This window comes from Sapajus apella, unplaced genomic scaffold (assembly GCF_009761245.1).
Source record: "Sapajus apella isolate SASKATOON/1434 unplaced genomic scaffold, GSC_monkey_1.0 scaffold28, whole genome shotgun sequence".
Taxonomy (NCBI): Eukaryota; Metazoa; Chordata; class Mammalia; order Primates; family Cebidae; genus Sapajus; species Sapajus apella.
Genome location: NW_022436968.1, coordinates 12,156,843 through 12,162,842, shown reverse-complemented (window position 1 = coordinate 12,162,842; position 6,000 = coordinate 12,156,843).

Genomic DNA, 6,000 nt, shown 5'->3' with positions numbered 1-6,000 from the left:
TTCCAGTCATCTATGTACGGCCATCATCATGATTTGAAGCCAGCAAAGTCACCAGTTAGGTTTGCTACATCCTTTTTGTTCTCCCCAGCTGTTTGAGCTTTCATGCTAACACCTACTATTACACTGAGAACACAGATTGCTGCTGATGGGAATTATTAAAAAACAAAACAACTTTCAGGAGAAATTTGCCTTTATATACACTCTTATAATTGCCTCAACAAATTCAAGATGGTTATACTTTAAGTTTTTCATGATTTTATTAGAAAGCAGTAACTATTTTTGATAGGCCTTTCTGATAGGTCACTTGAGAATGACTTTTGCATTATTCATGTACTTTCTACAATAGACACTTCATGTCTTTTGAATTCTTTTAGTTGGAGTAGGAAATGCAAACAAATCGGCAAATGGACTTAGCCCTTGAAAGCTTATGTCCAGCTGAGTAGTTACGATATCAATCACATCATGAAAAATACCTTTACCTAAAAAAACTGCTGAAGTTCAGAGGGTTGTAATTTTTTTCTCAGCATAGGACAGACTGAAAAAGAAAATGTAGACTCTCTTAAAATATCTTTGGATGTTGGCAAAAATTTAGGGAGCTTCTTGATGTGAGAAAAACATGCTTTTCCCTTTAAGGCAACATGTTGCCCATTACATATTAATAAACTGCCTTCAACAAAGTGTTTTTTACCCATTGCTAAAAATCAATCAACTATAAACAGTCACCACAGTTCTGTTTTTGCCGGTGCCAAAAAGATTTCCAAATCCTTTCAGCTAAAAAGCCAGCAAAGATCAAAGAGTTTTCACATGAGCCCTCTACGTGGCAATGAGACACAAGTGCCATCTTTCAGCACATTATAACAATCCCATTGTGCAGTACTCTTTTCCAATGACCTATAAAAATTATATATTCAAGAAAGGCATTTTTCTCTGCAAAAGGGAAAAAGTATGAATTAGGAAAGTTACGTTTAACAAGCTCAATGATCTATTTTAAGTTAATACACTTTTTCCCCATTCTGTGAAGTTCAGAATTGCAAATGCTTGGCTAGTTAGCCATAATAAAAATGGAATTTGAATGTTAGAGTGTAATCTGACAAAATGATTTCTTATCCCTTAGCCATTGGAATAAATACATGTTCAAACCTTTATAGCTTCTGACTTACTCTGTTATGCATGCCTTGCACCAAATTTAAAATAGGTGCACTAGCACAATACTATAGCCAGATCTCAAAACCAAAGATAGAGGAAGAAAGAAATTCAGCCAGTTGAACTTTAGTTAAATGCAATTTATTTTTTTTGCTAATGATAACATACTAATTTTCCAATGCATTCACCTATCCATTGGGCATGGTTACTACCACTGAAACTTTCACTTGAGCTTCTGTTCAGTTTTGACATTACCATGTTGAATAGTCATTATTTGTTTTACTGTCTGCCTCCTTCATCAGGTGATAAGTTGTGACCCTAGTTTTACAGTCAAGATCAAATATGTAAAGTCTGTCTCCTCCACTATAAGCTCTGTGACGTCAAGGACGATATCTGGTTTGTGTACATGCCAAGCACTTAAGACACTATGTCCTGTGTATTTATTCATTCAACAAATATTTATTGAGGACCATTGTGGCTTGAATATGTCCCCCAAAAGTTCATGTGTTGGAAATTTGGTCCTCCGTGCAGCAATGTTGACAGGTGAGACTTCTGGGAGGTGATTGGTTCACAAGAGCTCTGCCCTCTTGAGTGAATTAATCTACTTAATGGACTCATGGGCTATGGAGGGAGTGGGTTATTTGTCACAAAAGTGTGTCTGTTATAAAAATCAGTTTGGCTCTTTCTGGTGAGCCCCACCCCATCCCACACTATGTGTCACCTCAGGACTCTATAGAGAGATGCCACTAGCAAGAAGGCCCTCACTAGATGAGAACCCTTGACCTTGTACTTCCCAGCATCTAAAATGGTTAAGAAATAAATTTTTTTTCTTTATAAATTACTCAGCTTCAGGTATTCAGTTATAGCAACAGAAAACGAATGAAGACAAGGACCTCCCCTCACAGGGCCCTTTTGATTGCAAGAAATATAATTAAGTCAAATTAATTAAAATGAAAAAGAGTCTATTTCCTCATTCTCATGTGCTTCTTTGCTTCTCTATTTGCATCTACCCCATCCTTTTTTCCTGATCAGAACTCAACAAGGCTCTCTGCCCTCACAGCCTGTGGAAATACAGGAAACTTCGCAATGGCTACACAGCCCATACTCCATGAAACCGTCTGCTTAAGTAGCTACCACAACCCTCGGCCTCTTGGTTCTAACTTAGTGACAAAAGTCTGATAAGAACCCACCTACCTCCCCTTGAATCAGTTTTCCTCCTTCATTTAATCAGTTGTAGCGAGGGAGAAGTCACATGTTGGGATCTGAGTGTGCAGTCACAGAAGGAACTCCCATTAGCAGTATCTCCCCTTAAACAAAGCAGGTAATCATAGATAAGACTAGTTAAACTGTGTTTTTAGTTGCTTTGTTTTGTATTTTATCATTCTGTCCTCAGGAGCTAGCACATAGTAAGTATTTTAAGAACTATATTCATTGAACTGACGTTAGGATATGACATAATATATTATTTCTAACTTTTATAGTTTATGTGGGATGGCGAAGGCAAGTGGAAGGAGCTGAGGTTTTGGACTCTGGACAGATATAATACACACTCACTGCCAGGATGAATAGATTTAAAGCTGACAATTTCTATTTCTTTAACTTTCCCACTCAAGCATTGCTTTTTAAATGAAAACTAACTCTTAGCATATCAACCTTTAAAAAACCAATTAAAGTAATTATAAGAGGAAATGGAGATACTCTAGTAAATAATTTATATGAAACCCATTGCCCACTATAACTATCTTTGAGGACACTGCATATTAAAAGTGCCACAGTAGCATATTCTCTCCTTTTCTGATTTCCTTTAAAACTTAAGTCACTTTGAATGACAGGGGTTCTATTATTAACTTGAAGAGTAAAAAGCAAGAGAACAAATTCCTCTCTAATAAATTCCCCCCACAGAAAACATGCTGTGAGGTGGAAAAGGCTAGACAGACGCTGCAGAGTTCCATTTGTAGAGATGTGCTTTGTGTAATGTTGGGGGCAAGTAATGATTTTTCCTCTTTGTTCTTGTGGAGGGATGCTTTGGTGGCTCAGAGTAGCATTTACTACCTTTTTCATCCCTTCCCTTTAAAGAAACCAAATTTTGTAAAGAGTGATAAAACCAAGAGCAGATGTGATTATTTAAGCTGGGAATCCAACAGTACCAGTTGTCAGAGCATGTCTACCTGGGTGTTCCCCCTAGGGCTGCAGCTGCTCTCAAGGCCGCTTCCTCTCATACGGAAGGGCAATGAAACTCATTCTGAGGACTCACCTTCTGTATACACTTTTAGGAATTTCTACTTCCAAAGGTACAATGAAGTTAATAAATGAAGCAAAGCTGATTTCTAGAACAGGCTTCACATAGGGTGGCTTGCAGGATTTAGAAGCTTTTCTCTAGATACCATACCTGTTTTCCAACTGTAGTATTCTGTATAGAATGCAAATGTTCGGGCCGGGCGCGGTGGCGCACGCCTGTACCGAGGCGGGTGGATCACGAGGTCAAGAGATCGAGACCATCCAGGTCAAAATGGTGAAACCCCGTCTCTACTAAAAATACAAAAAATTAGCTGGGCATGGTGGCGCTTGCCTGTAATCCCAGCTACTCAGGAGGCTGAGACAGGAGAATTACCTGAACCCAGGAGGCAGAGGTTGCGGTGAGCCGAGATTGCACCATTGCACTCCAGCCTGAGTAACAAGAGCGAAACTCCGACTCAAAAAAAAAAAAAGAGAATGCAAATGTTCGGACTTTTTTTCGAAAAGGTTGTATAGTTCACAGCTGAAGAAAGAATAGTTCAGAGTTGAGTGATCTACCCTTCAAACTAGGGGCATGATAGTACTTCACTTGCCAGCAACCCTTGGATCTCTGCAAGGATGTGACAGGAATAGCAGAACTCACTAGAGCAGGCATCAGCTGTTCCCTCTAGTCACTTTCTGGGTGCTGTGACCTCCAGCAGCAGAGGCATTCATTCTCCAAGGCTGTTGTGTGAGCGTTACAGAACTGTGAGTGATCAGTTCTGTGATCAGCTGCCAAAGACTTGCCAGTGCAATCTTGAGACTAGATGAGGAGTTACACTGATAGGATAAAATTTCAAGACTTGCTAATCCTTGTGCATGATGACATGAGATCATCAGACCAGCTTGACTATGGGAGCCATTTCTGTAAAGGGGCAAGTTACAGTTAAGTGTCTCACAGCTCCTGTCTTTTCTATGAAGTACTGACTCTAGCTAGGGGTGAGTCACCAGAATAAAATGATCATTTATTTCAGGAAAATGACCTGAGTAGTCACTTTGTAATTTCTCTGATGGCCTCTCTTCTTTGCTCTTGGCATTTCACTTACATTTTTAGATTTGAAAATTATTTTTCTGCTACGTGGAATGCCTTTTTGATCTCTTGCCAATGCTCTCACCCTTTTGTCTATTTATACATGGGGCTCAGATTCTGCATCTTCTCCCCAACATCCTAGACAAGTGATTTGTCTCATTGGGAGAAATCTTAGAAACCATGTCTTTGGGGCTGTTTCCTCTCCCTCTCCCTCCTCCGCCTTTTCTCTTTGCCATGTAAGAAGTGCCTTGCTTCCCCTTCTGCCAAAAAAAAAAAAAAAAAAAAAAAAAAAGAAAGAAAGAAAGAAAGAAACATGTACTCGTGTCATCATTGAGCCGCCGCTATTACAGGTGTAGAAATCCCCAGCTGCCTGTATCTCTGATGTTTCTCCACAGGAACAAAAAGAAATATAACCACTTGTTCCCAACATGAAGCTAAGTTCATCTGTACCAATGGAGGTCTGTAGCATCTGTTCAGCCACCAGCCTTTCCAGCCTCAAAGTAAGATTCTGATAGCTACACAAGGTAGGGAATTTGACTAAACAGTAAGAAAGATGAAATAAACCTAGACCTTGACTTCAAGGCAGTCCCAGAACCAAAGGAGACAGAGATAAATGATAATTATATTATGATTCAGTATGTACTATAATAAAGGCATTTATAAGGTTCAGAAGAAACAGGATGGCCTGGTAAGGAAAGGGCAAGTGATGTTTGAGCATACTGTTTACAGTATGATTAGGAGTTTGCCAGCCAGAATAAGAGAACATTCCATTCCAGAGATAGGAAACAGCATGTGGAAAAGCACAGAGGCTTCCAACAGCAATTGTCGCAATTGTTCTGGATACTGCAATAACATTTGAAAATACAAGCTTTGGCTGGGCACAGTGGCTCACGTCTGTAATCTCAGCACTTTGGGAGGCCAAGGCAGGTGGATTATGAGGACAGGGGTTCAATATGGTGACACCCTATCTCTACGAAAAATACAAAATTAGCCGGGCATGGTGGCACACACCTGTATTCCCAGCTACTCGGGAGGCAGAACTACTTAAACTGGGAGGTGATGGTTGCAGTGAGCTGAGATTAAGCCACTGCACTCCAGCCTGGGATACACGGTGAGACTCCATCTCAAAAAAACAAAAAGGAAAAGAAAATACAAGCTTTGCATCTTATACATTTTTTGTTGTGTATAGTATATACAAATATAGTATAACATATATACAGTATAGAGTAGTCTTAAAATTAAAAATATACATATACTGTGTATATGTTATATACACAGTATATATATATTTTTAAAATTTGAAATATATTTTATTTATATGTAAATACAAATATACACAGTATATATATAACATATATACACATTATGTATATATACTGTATATATACATGTAAAATATGTTATATATATAAATATATAACATATATATAAAATGTTATACAGTATATATACTGTGTATATATAACATATATATACATACTGTATATGTTATATATATGTTATATATACTGTATTTATATACTATACATACATAATATATATAGTATATACAG